Raw genomic sequence first — 20,246 nt, 5'->3', positions numbered from 1 at the left:
TGACGTTACTGCTTTTCTCCTGGTTGGTGAAATATGTAAAAACTTGACAATCTCCAACTTCCACCATTCCGTTAAATTTGGTCAAAATGGGCTGACAGTTATTTGGTACAGAACAATGAAAAACAGACTTCTTTGTATAAGTCTAAAACTGATCCAAACACCACTGCAATTTTTGAAAGAGTTCCAAAGGTTAGATTCACAAAATGCTAACATATATATGAATGGTGACATATACATGATTGTTTGCAAGCTATCAGGAACATTCTCAACAAATCATTGAAGTACAACAATTTTTCCTTCGTACTCAGGTGCTCTCTGACCAGGCAGAAGAGTTTGCTCTCAGCCCTTGATGGTTTGGATCAATCCATCTCAGCAGATTGGGTTGGAGCAGTCTAGCATACAGATGGGGCTGTTCTAACGTATGCCAGCTAGCTCTAATCTGAAATGCATGGCCAGCTAGCTGAGGACCATAACTACCTCTGATTCTGATTACATTGATTCCTATCATGACTTGAAATGGAGGTGCTGGTGTAGCATCAAGAGAGGTGAGCCCTTTGCTGGCAAAATACAAGAACTCTCTTATCACCACTAGCTGCAAGATCAGTAGAAAGAGAACTGAACAAGAAAAGCATTGGCACATAAAGTTGATTTTTGGGTATGTGCCCACCAACATTTATGTTGATTTTTCCCCTGCATATGAATCACAAACACAGAAAAAGCAGCAAAGCACAGCTCTCATTCTAGTACTGCATTTTGGGGCCAGCTCTCAACTACAATTTATTCATTCCAAATGAGCTATGAGCATAACTCAAATGCAGCCACGTGGCAGCGCAGTTTAAAGAGAGAAGCCTATAGTAGTCAGAATGTGGGGAATTAGCTTAGTAAAGTGAAAGCAGCTGCATTCTTTGGTCTAAAAACTAAAGCAAAGTGAACATGCATTACAATTGTTGGGGAAATATTTGTTAAGATACCTATTTGTTTTCTTTCTGATTTTGGCAAAGGGTCAAGTGGCAGTATTGCAAGAATAGCTTTTGTAGCAGAACCTTCAACCAGGTCCAAGTGGGGAAATGCTGAAACTCTCATGAGAAATATCTACTCTTGTGACACTTCCTGCCCTATGTTTAGAGGAGAAGGGACTGAACAGGCATCTAGAATGACTAAAACTAAATATTTGATGATTTGTGTAAATATAGAGAAGCAGAGAGAGAAAAGTGCCACACAGTGGTCACTTGAATCACTTTATTTTTCTTCATTATTCGCTCCCAACTATGCCAACAAAACTGCCCAAGGGAATGCCTAGCAGAAGTGTTTGAAACATCAGCTCCCTGGTGACCTATATATCCTTATGTGGTTATATATGCAACTTAAGTCAATCACTGCAGGTTCTTTAAAATCAGTGCTGCTATGTTCAGCATCTGTCCCAAGGATTTAAGATTTTTTTCTTCTTTTGAGCAGAGCCAGTAGCACCCATTTCTTTCATTATGGTGTGGTAGCAGCTTCAGGTGAGTAAGAGTTACAGTGACAGTCACCTGTCATGACCAAAGCTATTTATTACTTGCAGCATTGCGCAAATATGAGTGGGATCCAGGGTATATCAAAGTAACTAAGGAGATTCTTCTTAGGCTTCAGCGCTGTATCATAAATAAAACAGCTTCATTTGCTAAAGCTGTGCAGTGAAAGAGTGAGGTCAATACAGGGAGAGAAAGGCAGAAAACAAATTTACAGACCCTGAGGCTACTGAAAAGGAGAGGGCAGGCACACAACCACCTCGTACAAATGGCTCATTTAAAAACACAAATTCAGTTTGTCGTACATTTGGTAAGCTGTAGAAGGAGAAAATTTTAATTTGTCAAAAGTACCTGGCCTTTAAGCTAGGAGATAAGGAAGCATCAGCAAGAGAAACAGCAAAAATCTTCACACTTTTGAGCATGATCATCATTAGGTGCTCTGTAATTTTCATTGCTGTTTGCTGAAACTACTTTTGGCCAGTTTATCAATCATAGAAGAAATAATCAAGGGGAATCTCTGATGAATATTGCATTTCATGATGCCAAGATTTTGTTCTTACTGCATTTCCTGAGGGTGTTGCTAGTGCCCCCCTCACTATGCTTATGCATTTCATGGCTGCCTCTGTTCTGATGATTGCCAGGCTTCCCCCGCAGGGCTCCAGTGTGCACCTCCATGGTTCACATGCCTCAAGTCTAAGCTCTCGGTAAAATAATTGAATTTAGATTAATTTCTGTAACTGTATTGTGGTGGGTTGACCCTGGCTGGATGCCAGGTGCCCACCAAAGCTGCTCTATCACTCCCCTCCTCAGCTGGACAGGGGAGAGAAAATATACTGAAAGGCTCGTGGGTCGAGATAAGGACAGGGAGATCACTCAGCAATTACTGTCATGGGCAAAACAGACTCGACTTGGGGGGAAAAAAAAAAAATTATTATCAGTCAAATCAGAGTAGGATAATGAGAAATAAACCCAAATCTTAAACACACCTTCCTCCCACCCCTCCCTTCTTCCCAGGCTCAACTTTACTCCTGATTTTCTCTACCTCCTCCCCCTGAGCAGCACAGGGGGACGAGGAATGGGGGTTGTGGTCAGTTCATCACACGTTGTTTCTGCCACTCCTTCCTCCTCAGGGGGAGGACTCCTCACACTCTTCCCCTGCTCCAGAGTGGGGTCCCTCCCACAGGAGACAGCCCTCCATGAACTTCTCCAACGTGAGCCCTTCCCACAGGCTGCAGTTCTTCACGAACTGCTCCAGCATGGTCCCTTCCACAGGGTGCAGTCCTTCAGGAACAGCCTGCTCCAGCGTGGGTCCCCTGCGGGGTCACAAGCCCTGCCAGCAAACCTGCTCCAGCGTGGGCTCCTCTCTCCACAGGTCCTGCCAGGAGCCTGCTCCAGCGCGGGCTTCCCACAGGATCACAGCCTCCTTCAGGCAGCCACCTGCTCCGGCATGGGGTCGTCCTCCACGGGCTGCAGGTGGATATCTGCTCCACCATGGACCTCCATGGGCTGCAGGGGGACAGCCTGCCTCACCATGGTCTTCACCACGGGCTGCAGGGGAATCTCTGCTCTGGCGCCTGGAGCACCTCCTCCCCCTCCTTCTTCCCTGACCTTGGTGTCTGCAGAGTTGTTCCTCTCACATATTCTCACTCCTCTCTCCAGCTGCAATTGCTGCTGCGCAGTAACTTTTTCCCCTTCTTAAATATGTTATCCCAGAGGCGCTACCACCGTCGCTGATGGGCTCAGCCTTGGCCAGTGGCAGGTTCATCTTGGAGCTGGCTGGCATTGGCTCTATCGAACACGGGGGAAGCTTCTAGCAGCTTCTCGTAGAAACCACTCCTGTAGCCACCCCCTCCTCCCCCCCGCCAAAACCTTGCCACGCAAACCCAATACACACAACAATGAAATAATTGAAACTTGTGCATATATATTATTGAAACATGATAAGCACTTCTATTTGCCTTCAAATAGTCACTTTATGCAATGTAGAAATTAATCACAGAGGAGACTGCATTACAGCAGACCTGCTCTGCCAGGTACTCTCACACAATGGATCCTGAAGATACATGGACGTTTGAACAGAACAGCATTAGAGAAGAGGAATATGGCTTTGGATAACATGGCTTCTTAAGGCGAACTTCAATTGTTGCCTTGATAGTAACTGCACGTAAATGCCTCTAAATTTCCTCTTCAAGCCAGGTTAAGGTCTAAAAAACCATAGAGAGAAGCGGTCCAGAATCTACTGCTTTTACTCCCTAGAAAGGCCCTGCAGGCATAACTTGCCCTGCCTGCCTTCCTGCCATCCTCGTCTGCAGCAGCACAGTCTCCAGCTGGCCTTCTGCTTGGAAGCCCAGCGCTCCAAATGAGGGGGTGCTTCACAGAGAGGCACTAAGCTTGTCTCACCGAGACCTCTCAGCAGGAATTTCCACGGCACCATATCAAGGCTCTTGATTGCAAAATTTAGGACAAAGGCTATTATTATCTCATTTATTATGTTCATAAAGCTTTGAGAACATTCCAGGTGCTAGGTTAGTTTTAAATGGTAGCTACATGTTTTCTGCTGCTCCTCTGTTGTCTCCATTTCACTATAAGGGATTAAGTAATCTAAGCAATATTTACTAGCGCTACCTGTTCATCAGCAATATAATAAAACCTGTAGACTTGATTTACAAGTACATTTTTCTCTAGGAAGCTAAAGGTTTATCAGAAAATGGTTCTTCCTTACAGCTCTGATGGTCTGGGAAAGAGGAGAGTCTTTCACCCATACCTTCTCCATTTACATCTCTGAGGCATGTCAAAAATATCTAGCTTTTTTTTCTTCTTCCCCTGCTAGCTGATTTACAATCTTTTTTTTTCAACTTTCCGAAATCTCAATTTCTGGCTATTTTCGCAAGCTGCACTTCAGAGTTGTTCCATCCATGTAGTGACTTCATCTCAGAACAGCCAAGATAAACAATTCTAGCCATTTCATAGCATTTCATGTATCTCTTGATAATTTCCAGATTTTCCTATATTTCTTATGGATCTGGTAACATAGTATCATGCATTTTAGCAATCTGCTGTTGTTTCACTCAACAGCTGTAATGATGTGTTCTCCAATTTACATTTTTCCGATGTATATTAAAGCTGCAATGCCTCTGATTACACAGGACTAAAAGCACTCCTGAATTGGCAAAATTTCAGGTCTACTCCAACCCCCAGTTAGTGTAAAGAAAAAAGCTTCAAATAACACCATTTATTGAACCATTAATTAGTATTCTACTTCACTGACCTTTTCAGAATGTCTAAGACCCGTGGAAATAGAGGCTTCTTGAAAAATGAAAGACTAAAACATCCACTTTAGTTACACACCAGTGGCATAATACTCCCTCATATGTTAATGTACGTATTGAAAAAGAAGCAGGACAATTCTGTTCCATAAAGCTGGGACAAAGAGATAAATTTAGGCAATGATGTTTAAGAACACTAAATATTTTTTCAAATGTCAAAGGTCAGTGTTTTCAGATGATGGGAATTACCCTATACCCAATACTTGAAAGAATTAATAAAGCTATTGATTTTTGGAATCTGAGTTTAGGGTCCATTTTGGAAAAGAGAAGAGAAAAAAACAAGGTAAAAATAATGTTCTGTTGCATAGTTCATGCTCTGAAAGTCTCAGACTTAGATAAGTTTCAGAACAGATGCTACCAGCTAAGTAGGACAAAAAAAAAAATCCAACTGATACTGAGTACATTAGCGTAATTTATGCATTCATAAAACTGATAGACACATTTCTGAAAAACTTTAAAGTAGAAGTAATAATGGAGCTAGTCAGCAGTTTACCACTAGCAATTAATCATTCTCACAATATTCACAACATTCCGTTTTGTTCTTGTTATTCGAGGAAGTAATGATTAATTGATAAAAGTTTAGTGAGTGCACTAATAGCAGGTGCTCCTAATTGCAAACTCTCAGGGATAATTTGGTCTGAGCTACTTTATGCTAATTTGTACAGCATTTGTCATAACAGTCTGTAATTTTACTTTTAGAACAACTTTTTCCTATAGTCACTATAATCTAATTAAGAATTTTAACTAGTTACTTGTATGGAGAACACTGCTGAATGGTAAATGTGAGAGCCTGATTACCATAAAAGATTAAAGAAGAGGTCCTTAAAAATACACCCCCACCAATTAAAAGCCCTTGCTAATTGGTTTCAGAGATAGCTCTGGTTTAAATTACTTTTAATGATAACATTTACCCTAATCTCATATAGTTTGAGACTCAATCCCGTTATTCATATCCCCCATCTTTTCTGAACTGAAGTTTCCTTTTAACAGCAAGTACTTCTCTCAGAGGCTGAAGAAAATCAGCGGAAAAAGCTTCATTCAGCTACCTGTTATCCATTTCTGCAGTCACTGTGCACCCAGAAGGCTCATTGAAGTAAATGAACTCAAGCTACTGGGCAAACAACTGTTAGCAAACAACTAGACAAAACAAGCGCTTACTTACAACAGCCAAAGAATTGAATAATGGAATTTTTTATTCAGTTGGTCTTTGGGCAAATCAGCTATATCAGCTCTTGTTCTTTAAAAAAATGTCTTTACGCCCAAATTATTGCACGAACCATTTAATATTGTATTTTTCAAGCAAACTGTGGTACATGCCAGGAATTGCTACATTTTCATACGTACTATCTGAGAGGTATCTGAAACCATGCACCAATAGCACTGGGGTTCATACTCCAGCTCCCCCCTCTCTCTCTAAACCGTCTTCCATTCCCTAGTCATCTCCCTACCTTGGATTCCTTCTTGTTCCTGGTGTTAGGCAGGCAAAGATCTGGTTAGGTACACAGTAATTAAAGAAAGGAATTAGGTTATACCAAATGCAATTTGCATGCATAAAAATACAGCAGCACCAGCAAACTGCAGAAGGACGATCATAATTTCTGACAGTGCCAGCCAGCACAGCAAAAGCTTCACGTTGCCATGAGTCACAAACTATGCAGATAGACCTCAGCTCCATGTGGGAGCGGAGCAAAGAGGAACCACGGCGCTCTGCAATCCTATAGCTCCACGGCAGGAGGGAGCTGAGCTTGACTTGTGGCCGAGGCCCACTGACATCGGCTTCAGCACCCTGCTTGCTCCTGCCCTGCATAGCCAGCAGCCCCCGGGGCAGCGCAACCCTGCTGGCAGTGGTGGGAGATGCTCTGGACTGCCCACAAACTGTTACAAACTGGGATCTGGGAAATCTCTTGATCATGTGGTAAGCCCTTGTGGATGTGGTAACAAGTCAAAATCAAAATACTCCCAGCAACAAGTCCTTTTTTCAAGGCCATTTTACAGAGATAGCTCTTCTCACAAAGAACAAATAAGAATAGCAACAAACACTGTATCATTCTATATGGAGCAGGTAGATTTTTCACAGGCCGTTTATAGACCTGCTTCGATGTTTATTGGACTTGAGAAATGCTCAGGTCTCTTCCCTGATACTGGATGAAGTCTTATCTCCTCAAAACATGAAAATGAACGGTCAGTTCAAACACACTTGGAAATACTTTCTGCATATACTCAATTTTCTTACAGAGTTTCAACGTTGTGGATTATCGGACAGCTAAAAAGCCAAGCTTGGTGAGTGCTCTCTGCACTACTGGTTGTCCCATTGGTGTGTAAGCTGATCACACAACAGAACTGGAAGCAAGCCACAGCTAACTCCTCTCATCTGCAGTTCTTAGTAACAGTGGGGAGGTGGGATGTGGTGTTTGATTTGAAACCAGAAGCAGCTGCCAAACAGATGTTCTTGCCGAGGCATGCAGGACTTTGTGCTATATGTCTTCAACCAAAATGACAGTCCAAATCTGCTAGCTAGTAGCTAAGCCATCTTCTTTTGCAAGGCTTTGGGAAAGAGATGCAGTACAGACTAGGTTGTATATAAGAATTGCTGAACCTTGTGACTAGGACGGGAACTTCCCTTTGGGATGCTAAGAATCTTGCCTGTGTTTGCATTTACCCAGTCTACAATAAATAAAACTAAACCCGAGGTATTGTCAGATGAGTGTAAGAATAGGTGAAAATTACAGGCCCTAAGCTCCTTTCTGATGAGGGTCATGCTACGTGTGCAATATCTAGAATTTAATATCTGAAGCCAGTATTTAAGCTAGGAGCTTTTGTTGGCTTTTGTAGAACAGCTCAATAAATGCCCTGGAGAAGCACTTCAACTTAATGCTTTTTTTCCCTGCATTATGGTTATCAAAATAGATACATGCACAATAGAGGTCCATTAGCATCTTTATCAACGCCGCAAGTGGGCCAGAGTAGAACATTAGAGACTTGCTTCCCTCAGTAGCTCTTTGAATTTTCCCTCCCCCTTCACACACATGCACTTCTCATACCTCACCATTAAGGACTGGATTTCAAATTCTCTTGAACATAAATCATCTGTTACTAATGCACTGATCTCAGGCAGAAAAATAACTTATTTTCCTGCCTGAGATCTGCCCTTCACATGGCTGAAAACAATTGTTAGCTCAGTGGCTAAAAAACTGAAAGCCAGTGATCAACTTTAAATACCAATGTGAGCTCCAGCTGCATTATTCTAAAACTTCTAATGCCCTAAACATCTCTGTAGCACCCAAGTGCCTTCCAGTAGTGTACGAAGCAACCATGACTAACATCTGTCATGTGTCATTAGTACTCTAGTCCCTCAAGGGGAAAAGCATTTGCAGTGAAGTGTTTTGTTTTGGTAGGAAATTAAAAGAAATTAAAAGAAAAAACTGCACACAGCTACATGTTTATCTTAGAGGAACCAAGATCAAAGAGATGTATTTTGCACTTGGAGCTGGATATGATATCTGTGAGGGTCTCTAGCTCTTGGGGAAGTTTATAACATGGTCTTACACTGCCCCCTTTGGAAAGTCTGCTATCTGGCACAGGCCTGTATCTTGATCATAAGAACATTCCATTAGGTCTGAAGAGAAAGTTGTCAACCACAGAGCTGTCAGCTGCCTTGTAGGAGGCCTGAGCCTAAGCCATGAGTCTCTGAATAGAAGGACTGAGGAGTTGAACTTGATTCAGTGCCAAATAGTAAGCCAGCATGGTGGAGAAGATAGGATCAGGGAGCTCATGGTGGTGAGCAGAGTCCTGAGCTCTTTGGAGCTTCTGAGCCTCATAAGGCTTTATGGTGAGGTACCACTGAGCTCCCCTACAAACGTGTCTCATCACAAGGGCATCTACAAGTGCTCATCAGCTAACTGGAGTCATTGCCACCTTGCTCAAGTTTAGCTTCTCCCACCTGTTCTTCAACCATAAGCTAACTATGCCATGTTGCAGTGGCATGGCATGGTATTAGGACAGCATGTTTGGTCATATGTAGGAAAAGACAAATAGTATGTGTCACCTTCATAGTATAGCCGAGGCCAGTCCTCTGCAGGCAATAGCTGGACAAGGATTGGAATAGAAAGAGTTTGCTCTAGTTGAAGGTGCAGCCTCTTACCAGTATCCACCAAGAAGGCCTCAGACTAGCTGACTTGTTAAAGCTTGGAGAGTGCTTGTCAAAGCCCAGGATGAGTCTGTCCCCGATAGGATCATCCCCACAGTTTTACTAAAGCATGTTCAGTTTCACCTCTTGGCCCAAATCCAGATTGTTCTAGGACTGCAATATGAAGCTTAAATTACATATCTCAAACTTGGCCAGCAGTATTTTATTTATAAGGAAACGTTTGAAAACTGGTCTCTGGTTTAGCAATGCTGGCTCAACCTGTAATTTCACAGTAACTGATCACTTCGTTACATGTAATGTTGGCTTACAGGACTGTCCTTGAAAACCTGGGGTGATACAGCATCATCCGTGACATGGTAAAGCCACACTCAAACGCTTTTTTGCACACACACCCCCCTTTTTTTTTTTTTTTTTTTTTTTTTTTTTTTGCATTTGCATTTGCCCCAGACAGTTGCAGGGATTTCCTGGTCTACATCTCCTCAAGAGTGTCGTGGTTTAACCCCAGCCGGCAGCTAAGCACCACGCAGCTGCTCACTCACTGCCCCCCCACCCTTGGGATGGGGGAGAGAATCAGGGAAAAAAAAAACTTGTGAGTTGAGATAAAGACAGTTTAATAGGACAGAAAGGAATGAAAAACAATGATAATGATAATAATAATATGACAATAGTAATACTAAAAGAATTAAACTATACAAAGCAAGTGGTGCACAATGCAGTTGCTCACCACTCGTTGACCGATGCCCAGTTAGTTCCCGAGCCGCGATCCCCCCTCCCAGCCAGCTCCCCCAGTTTATATGCTGGGCATGATGTCATATGGTATGGAATATCCCTTTGGCCAGTTTGGGTCAGCTGTCCTGGCTGTGTCCCCTCCCAGCTTCTTGTGCCCCTCCAGCCTTCTTGCTGGCTGGGCACGAGAAGCTGAAAAATCCTTGACTTAGTATAAACACTACTTAGCTACAACTAAAAACATCAGTGTGTTAGCAACATTATTTTCCTACTAAATTCAAAACACAGCACTATACCAGCTACCAGGAAGAAAATTAACTCTGTCCTAGCCAAAACCAGGACAAAGAGCCAGAAAAGCTGGCTGATGTTTAGCTTGCTGTTTTAGTCTGATGTTTAGCTTCCTTCCTTAGTGGCTTCAGACCAGCACAGAACAATGCATTAAACCACTTTCAATCCAGTAGACACCATCATGACATAGCAATGGTTTATCTGCCAAAGCTTTACAGCGTATCTGCCTTTCCTATGCTGGTAGCTTTGCTCATGCAGACATCATGTCTAGAACAGGTCCCTGAGCAACACCCATCAACCAGCTCTGCCTACCCTGCTGCAAGGCTCAAAGCTGCTGACATGCAAATACAGGAGTGATCAAAACTCCACTAAAAGCTTGCCCTTGGAGGCTAATGCAAGAAATGGAATGAACCCACTCAGAGCCACCAATTTAAGTCCCTGCAAGTTTGTCAGGGACACAGACCCTGTATTTTAAAGGACATTTCTTTTTTATAAAATAAATACCTAGCAAAAGAAAGATGCGTAAGTTTTGTGTTATTATTAGATATTTCATATTTAGCTCTTCTCACACGTGAACATTTTACGGCTGCACCCATGGATGGCGTGTAGTTACTGTAGTGACAGAAGTATTAAAATACCTTTAAATACCTCCATGGAGACATCTTTTTTAACCTCTTTGGTGCAGCTGTATTTATAGCAATAGCAGTTGCTCAGTTTTTCAAGGCTAATTATTTTGACTTATGATGATATTTTCCATATTCCATGAAGTGTCCCTTACTTAATGTGCTTTACTGTGACATTTCTCCTCTTACCAGTTTTATTAGTGTACGATACATGGGTAACTGTGACTAAATATCTTGTTCTTAAAACAAAGAAAATCCTCCTTTTGGAATGCGATATTCGTGCAAATTAAGAGGTAAATGACATCAAGAGTAAGCATGGGCATAACCTCCTCCCCCCTCACTAACTTCTGGTAGTGACAGATTGAAGAGAAGAAGAGGTCAGGTGTGCTACTGAAAGAAACATTTTAAAAAGCTAGTACTAAAAAGCTATTCATATTACTGAGAAGGAAGATGGAAAAGGATGAGGTTGAGGGCCTGCATGAACCTACAGTACAGCTGGTAGCAAAAAAAAAAAAAACAACCAACCCAAAACCAACACACACACACACCCCCAACACCACCACCCACCCTGCCCCAGCTGAATTTGTAAAACATCTCTGCTACCACTGAATCAGTAATCCTATGACTTCTCTATTTCCTTTGGGTAACTGCCTCAAAATACGAAAGGAAGAGCCAGGGACTCCAGATTATGAGAAACTGACTCTGCCTACTCTACTTCTTTTTTTTCTTTATTTTACTCAACTCTTTGATTGTAAACATATTTATCTACAGCATAATGCAGCTCTGGTTTCAGTTCCCAAATGCCTCATTCTTTAAATGTTCAGTTTTGTAACTTTGGTATGTAGGACTTCAAAACTGCGGAGCTTTCCAAGAATGGGTGGACAGTTCATCCACATCCTCCAGAGGATGTAGTTTGTCCCTTTAGGATACTGCACAGTGTACTGCATTTATTGCTAGATGTATTAACTCATGCTTCACTATTGACCTCATCCTAAACAACGCTGCCCTCTTTCACCCCCTGCTACATTTGTAAATCTGCCCTTCAACATCTCCAATACAGTTTCAATTCTGCCTTATCTGAAATCTCAGCCATGTCTTGCCTTTCTGGTTCCTCGTCAGGCTCATGAACTGACTGTTATTACAAGTTCAAGAATGCATATCCAACCACGACACTGGACAATTCTTGAACTTGTAGCAATAGTCAGCACATGAGTCATTTCAGAGTCTAGCTCTCATTGTCCAGGCTCGCTTATTCCTTTACAGATGCCTCTCTCAGTATATCTCAAGTTGTGCCTGTTTTGGTGCTCCTAATTTAGCTAGGACTGACCTCTCATTACACACTAACACCACCTAATTTCTACATCTGGTACAACTTCCTCCTCTGACTTCTTAGAGTCCGTAGCAAAAGCCAGGAAGTTTATTCAACTTTGCATCTTATTTCAAATCACAGTCCCACTACCCTTTAATCCTTTGAATGGGTGATCTGTAGTAAAACAGTTTGGGATATAGTTTCATTAAACATAAATGTGCAGAATAAAATGGTGTCACAAGAAAGCTATTAACATACAATGACAAAACATGAGAATCATAAATGAAAGTACCAGTATATTACATTGATAGGACAGTATGAGGAGGACTAAACAAGTTCATAAATAATAAATAATGACAACAATGAGTAATAAAAAACCAACTGTCTCTTTTTGGGTGGAACCTTCTCCATTCTAGAAATGTATTGTATTTGGAAACTATCCATTTCATTTGTGCATGACAGTTCACAGACTTGTAGCTAATTATTGCCAAACATGCATAAGACAGTTAAGAGAAAAAAAACCACCTGCCAAGCCATAAAGATGAGTTAATCAGTTAAATATATACAGAAAGTTTATGCAGAAACTGGAGCAGTCCAAAACTACTCTACCACCCATCTGTATTGCAACATCTGTATCTCAGAATGTGGACATCATTTACATGTATTATGTTTCCTCAAAGTATGCCAAATTACAATTTATAAGTCATATGCTCATGTTCCATTCACTCTGTCATACTAGTGCTTCAGTTTTGGCATACTGATTTCAACTTCTAGTTCTGTAGCACCAGTGGTTCACTTTACTCAGCTGCAGTAGACATACAGGAGTACTGAACAAGTGTTACCCACCTGACTTCTACAACAGTCATGGCAATTCAGGGTCACAGAAGGCAACATTCTTTGCTACAAAGATCTGGAGCCAGATCCTCCCCATGCATTCTGTGAATTTAAAGAATAAAGGTTTTTCTGAATCTCAAAGTTGCAAAGTTCTCTCCCACCAGAGTTAGACATACTTTAAGAAAAGCCTGAGATTTCACAATATTCTTAAGAAAAGTACTAAATCTTTCCTGACTCACCACAGGAATGAAAGAATTGGCAAAGTGTCTTCAGCTCAAAGTGCTGTAAATCAGGATCCTGAGCTTCTGGGCATTTTGGGCTGCATTTCAAACTAACATACCTTACCATATGATTTATACTACCTCTGTGCAATGAAAGTAGTTCTGGGCAGCTTGATCAGGCCTCCGTCATCCTTGCTCACCTCTCTTTCTCTGGTTCCTACCCCCACCAAATAAACACACACACCCCAAAATAAACCTCCCACATACCCGAAACAAACACACAAAACTCAAAACACAGACTAGCTGTAATTAGTAAAGCAAGGTTTTTCTGATGTAACTGTACTTGTGGCCCATTTTTGTAGAACTTCTGAACATGGCAGCTCTCTCTCTGGGCTGAAACTCTTTGAGCTTTACATTAATGGGCTTATTCTAAAAGATTTTGGGTTTACTTGGTGCCGTCAAAATAATAAAATCTCCTTCTGTGAACAAGTTACCTCTCTCCTCAAATCCTCCAACATGCATGTCAAAACTGTGTTGTCTGTCTTTGAGACACTGAAAGGGACTTTCAAGTAAAGAACTGACAGAATCTTACGTATCCTGTTCTAGAAGAACCCCTATTTTCTGATTCAATTACCGACAAAAAGAATCAATTAGTAGGATTTCTAAAAAATACAGTACATTTGGATAAACTTTGATTTCTACAAAGTTAATGTTAAAACACTAAATGAGTAGATCCCAATCAAACTTCCAGAACAGGGACACCACAGCTCCTAGTCAATAGAGGTACTAGAGAGTATTAATCAGCCAAGATACTTCAAAGAGCAATAGGACTATCTTCACCCATTGAAACTGTTAACAGAAGCTGGCATAGCTGAAATACTGCAGTAGAAACTCTTGGATGAAATAGTTAATTTTTGCTCTCAAGAAAATAAAGCCTGATGAGACTTTATTGGTTTTGTCCTTTGGCTGTCATTTAGTATGGTAAATACTCTGATATACTCCTAAGCTTTTCTCTGAACAAATTTGAGGGTAAAGCTGCCCTAAACACATGCCATACCTATTGCAACAGACCCTTCCTTTTGTCTTCTCATTTGAATCCTGTAGTGCTGTTACTAGTATATACTAAACGTGGAGAAGTCAGCAGATAATTACAAAACTCAGTCTAAAACCTTTCCTTATTATTTCTTGTCAGATGCTGAAGATTCTCCTGTCAAGTAAGATTTTGTTATTTCAAACACAGTTTTATCAGACTCAGCAAATTCATGAGAACTGTCCCATTCGCTGGGATCATTAGTTGGTGTTTTTGGGGTTTTTTTGTTTGTTTGTTTTTTTTAAACTGGCTTTTCCATGTGTGACTTTTCCCATCAGCAGTACTCAGAACTGACATTTGACTTCAAGGCAGTTTAAAGACCATTAGGAACATACCATGACATTGCTGAGTCTAAACTCCAGAAGGTATTTGTACGTGCCTATTACACCACATAAGCTCTCTTTATTCAAGTCTCTCAGGTCATTATGTATACCAGGACCAGCATAGACACACGTCTCAAAGGACAAGGGCAGTATAGTCAATGGGATAAAGCACTCAAGAGGAGGCAACAGATGACATTATTTATAAACAAGCTGGCATTGTTAGCTGTATGGTGGGGGTGATCAGAAACAATGCTTACTCATTTTTTGATATTGTCAGACTACTAAACAATATGGTTTTACTCAATAAAAGAAAAAAGTTGAAAATCTCTATGGGTGTCTGATAGGCATTAATAACTTATGGGGAAACATCACAGAAAAAAATTCTGGCACTCAGCCTCCCTTTTTGCCAGGAAATAAAATGATTGAGCAGATGGTTTGTTCAGAAACTGCAGCCTTTGGGAAGAAGCTTGTTTGTAAAATTGAATATATTTTGCAACCAACAAAGATGTGGAAGTTTTTGTCCTTAGGAAGTTTTCCCTGATAACAAGAGACAGGAAAGTCAGTACAGTATTCCAGTTCAAAAAGAGTATTGCGAATCATACTTCTTTATTTTTCTTACTTAGCAAGTCTGTGGCAGTCAAACGCAACAGAAGAACATAATTAAGCATCTTGACAGCTTTATGGAAGCCTTGCTCTCAGACAAAGACCCATGTCATTATATTTCTACTGCAGTGACGATGAACATGATTAGCAGATTGTGACTGGGGTTTTTTTTGTGGAGGGGAAAGTTGTTTCCTTTACATGCTCCCCCTCCCCTTGTCTGCATTCATGCAATAATTTCCCAGTCTGCCAACCTGTATTTTGTGGTACAGTCCAGTCTTTCAGCCCTTTCCAACAGAGACTAAAAAGCCAGCTTAACAAACCAGCTTGTAGAAATATTAAGGAGTTTTGTACGCAGCTTCAGTATTATTTTCTTCATTAAATCGTGAACATATGTCATGGGACAGACAAAATATATACATACAAATATACATATATGCAGATCATCACTGGACCCCAATATTCCCAGGGAGAAAAGTGGCTTATTAGGACCATAGCCAAATACCATTGTTTAACTCTTCAGAGTAATGATGGCAAAAGCCTATACACAACCTTCATATCATGGAAAATATTTAAAAAAAAAAATCAACAAAGACACTATTTATCAGGCACAGATGTGCCACGAAGCCAGTGTCCTTCCATGACTCCCCCAATTAGATACAGACCGGTTTTGTGAGAGACCTGACTTCTCATGTACCCAGTACTAACATTACAGGTTTGGTTTTTTTTATATAGTCAACATTTTGCCAACTGATCAAACTCTCTTACTTATGCTTTGAGTTTCAGAGGCATATGATTGTAATTACCAAGACACCATGCCCAAAGAAATCAAGCTGTAGTGAGACACTGGTTGTATTAACTTGGCCTCAGACCCATTAGCTTAGACTTGGTACCATAATAATTACTTTCATAGAAATTCCAGTGAGTTCAGATCATGGAGGAAGAACTTAATTGTAAGATACTATGCAGAGGTACCCACAGTGTAAACAAAAGCAGTGCCATTAGCTTTTAGCTTACAAACTTATCTTGACAACTGTCTTACAAAGCCTGAAATATTTTGCCTGTGTGCCTAGTGTTCTGTCTGTGAAAGGAGCTGACCTTTTCACTAGCAATAGCTGCACCAGGAACCTGTGCCCAGACACTATCTCCTCGTGCCCCAAACCTGAACAACATTTTTCCTGTGGGGTCATCACATCGTTCTGACACTAGAAAACAGACAGAATGACTAGAAAGACTATTCAAAGGATTCCTAGCCAAAAATGGAAAGTTTTCCTCTTTGCTGAGGATGAATGCTGTAGTTTTCAGTGTTTGTAACTTTAGCTATCCCACTTCAACCATGGTTGAAACAGTGCCTGCAGAACAAGGTTGCTTCTATTCTTCTTTGAAATATGCAGTGCTGCAGAACTCCTGTTTGTTCTCAGAAACAGAGCCCAGACTGGAGGAGGAATTACAAATCCTAGTAGAATACTTGAAACTGGTTTTTTTTCCCCTCCTAGTTCTTTAAGAAAAAATGGTCCTTCCAGAAGGCTTTTTTCTGAACTATAAAACCAACAGAAGACATGTATAACTGTAGAGAGCTATAAACTGCTCATATGCTTTCCCCCAGCTTTAAACAGAGGGGAAATCATACCCTTCTGTGCCATGTTTTGGGGCTGCAGAAGCTTTGATGTCAATGGAGCTCTGCCAGCTCACACCATCTGACACTGTGGCCGGGGGCCTAGCACTCATTGCAGACCCATGCCCACTAATAATTAACAGTGCCATGTAGTAAGTGCTTTCACCTTCCTTTCTAAAAGGCTGTACTCACAATGCATTAAAATATGAACTGAAGTTTGTGCCAAGCCCACTCTCCTGAATCAGATCTATGTCTTGGAAGGCAGTGGCCCACAATAGGTGGTAGCTATCCAAAACAGCCAACCATATGATGGGCCCCATCCTCCAAGAAAGGGCTATAGAGAAGGAGAGAAATGACTACAAGCACAAAAAGGGAAGCATGGAGTGAAAATTATGTCCAGGTTATAGAGGGGAAAGAGAAAATGAGAACAGGCTGGCCACTGGAAGCCTTCTGCTCTCTTCCTTTGTATGGTGCAGTTTTGCACTTTCGATAAGCTTGTACAAGTATTTTTTGAGACTGGATTCTGCAGCTGGTGGTGTGGGTACAGGGTGCGACTTAAACAACATCTTGTGGCCCTTATAAACTTAGTGGCAAATAGAAAGATGCCCAAAAATACTGGGGGCTGGATTTCCAGATGGGGGTGTTCTTTTACATGCCTCCTTTCCTCTGAACAGAGGCAGGATGGGTTGCTAAATTGGAGATTGAGGAAAACATTTAAAAAAAAAAAAAAAAGAAAGGGGGGGAAGGGCAGAAGCAGGCTTATAAGAAAGAAGAGACAGGATTTGTAATGTTCATGAAGCCAAAAGCTAGGAAATTAGACAAAAGAAAAACTATCAAGAGGTATATTCTTGTTATTACTGAAACTGAGACTGCAAAGTTCTTTTAAAGTGAATTATGATTTACTGAATAACAGATACAGAAAGATTTCCCCACCATCACCTGTAAAACTGCATTGGTTTTTATCAAGTAGCTCCTGTTGAGCCCATCTAGTTGATGAACATTCTTATCAACTAGCAAATATAAATGACTTATGGGGATAATATTTCAATATATAATGACATTGCTATATCTTGGATTCTTTTAAGATCTGGGTTATTAAATATTAAATATCAAAGCTGTAAATTATTGTAGCAGCTTTATACAACTAAATTAAATTCAAACAAAACCTAATTTCCTTAATCATTGACTGTAATCCTCCAGGAACATATGCTATTAACTCAGCTACAAATGGCACAGAAATTGTGTGACTTCAGTTAAGTTATTTTATATCAAATTCTAATCCAGGGCAGAGTCCTCAGTAAATCTCCTACAGGGATTTTAATGCTTCTGCAATCATATTGGCTCTTTACTGGAGAGCTAATCTTTTTACACTCTGTTTTTTCACTCCTTTATCCATTTCCTTCACACCCTTACTGAGCTATAGCTAGTACCTTCCATCACATATCATGTTTTGAAAGATTTGGCTTTCCCCTCTTGCATTGGATCAGCAACAGTCAGGCTTTCACTTATGCCAGAATCAGATAGGGTTTTTTGTTTCGCATGTAAAACTGAATCATTCCCATTCATTTCAACATGTATGTTAATTGCCACTTGTTGTGATCTCTCTCTAAGGCTGACGTAATTATCCACAGTTTGCAGTCAAGCATTCAGAAAACAGAACAATTTCCTCCTCTTTAAGAACCCTATTGGAAGTAAAATTAAGCAGATTTAATTTAAGCAAGAAACTTCCTCAGAGACTCAAGACAATGATCAGATAATAAAGAAATAAACCTTAGAGCCCTAGGAGGTAAGACTTGGAGAAACCTCCAGAGATCTTCTAGTCAGCCCTCTGCCCCACAGTGTGATCAACTAAACTGCTGTCATTCCTGACAGATGTTTCCCTAATCTGTGCTTAAAAGCCTGTGACAATGGAGATTCGACATCTCTCTGTGCAATCTATTTCAGTGCTTCACTGTCCTTCCTAGCAAGATATGTCTCCGGACATTTAATTGCAGTCTTTCTTGCTGTTTAAGCCTTTTAGTTCCTTCCCTATGCTTTGGGACTGGGAAACGGGCCATTCCTGGCCATTATTCACAGCACCCCCTTTTTCTTTCCTCAGCAGTCTTGTTCTCCTCTGGACACTCTATCCCATCAGTTCTCTCTTGGAAATGCATCACCTGAATTAGGGTAGTTTAGCTGAGGTCTTTCCCAGCATCAAGGAAGACAGAAGTAATAGCTCAAGTCAGGCATGTTACAGGTCTGTTTATACATCCCAGCGTGCCTCCTTCATAGCAGAAAAACATTGCTGACTTGCATTGAATTTATGACCCATTCTCATCCCCAGTCTCTTTCAGCTACTTGCTTAATACCCTATAATTATTTCTTTATGAATATTGTAAATCAAATCTTCAAAGTCTCTCGAACTGAAGGTGGCAAACATCCACTACCCCCAAATTTCATCACCAAAACATTCCAGTTTGTCTCAGAATTTACTTTTATTTCTTACTTACAATCTCCTTTGTTCAGAGCTTCCCCTTAAAAAAAACACTGCACATGATCACCAAAACCCCCAGAACTTCTGCGCTGCAATACCTCCTCACGGGACTTCCAACTCCTGCACTCCTGTCCAAACTGGAGTCTTCCAGGTGCTTGAACAGGGGTCTTTTGATTCTATAAGCACTGCAACCTAATAAGGATGTCACTTTTGCTATTTAAAAATGAACCATTTGTTTATGCAATTTATTCATTTCCTACTGTAGAAACACTCTTGCACTTCTCCACTGGATTCTCCCTCATGGACCAGAAGTAGGGCAGCACTTCAGCTAAGGCCTTCCCAAGTGGAGGAGAGCAGACACTTTGCATGTTTCAGTTCTGTATCTACATGCTAATGTGACCATTCATTTCACAACAGCAGGGTACCACTGACTTGCATTCAGCTTGTGATTCATCTCCAACCCTAGTTTCTTCTTGGGAACTGGTGCAATTTCAAATTTCTGACAGTTATGAGGTCTGTTTAGTGACATCAGCATAGTGACTCAGCCTAAAAGCTGAAATTAGACAAATGCATGTGCAAAGATTCTGTGGCACAGCTTTTTGAAGTGCCAGATTTCCTGTTCCTGTAGAAGGTCACTGGTGCCGGGGGCACAGTAAGGTTTAACGTTTCCCAAATGCATCAGACATGCTGCAATTGGCTATTACATGGAAGAGACATGCAGTAGGTCTTGCCAAGGTGTCTTGCGTGAAAATCCCACACAGCATGACACATTCACACCATCGTGTCCAGGATTTGCCAGAGTACAACAGCTCTCAACGGTTCCCAGACACAGACAATTCTCAGCATCCACATGGACAAAGTTTCCAGACAGAAAAAAGGAGAGGGTATATCATTAGCAGAGCACTCCATACAGACTTGAGTCTTGCTTTGAGCTTGAATCCAACCAACAGTACCAACCTAGCATATGCATAAACTGTCCTGCTCTCACTCCAGGTCAATTTCTTTAGAGACTAGAAAGTCTCATCTCTATTAGCATCGCCATTTTGGGTCAGAGCAAAGGTCAATCCATTCCACTGTCTGCCTCCGACAGCTGACCTAACTCCATGCTCAGGGAAAGAGTACAAGAACAAGGTAAACACAAAGTTTCTCCCCCAAGCACTCCC

The sequence above is a fragment of the Gymnogyps californianus genome, chromosome 6 (assembly GCF_018139145.2).
Source record: "Gymnogyps californianus isolate 813 chromosome 6, ASM1813914v2, whole genome shotgun sequence".
Taxonomy (NCBI): Eukaryota; Metazoa; Chordata; class Aves; order Accipitriformes; family Cathartidae; genus Gymnogyps; species Gymnogyps californianus.
The sequence above is the reverse complement of the archived record's forward strand: the minus strand, read 5'-3'. Positions refer to the sequence as shown.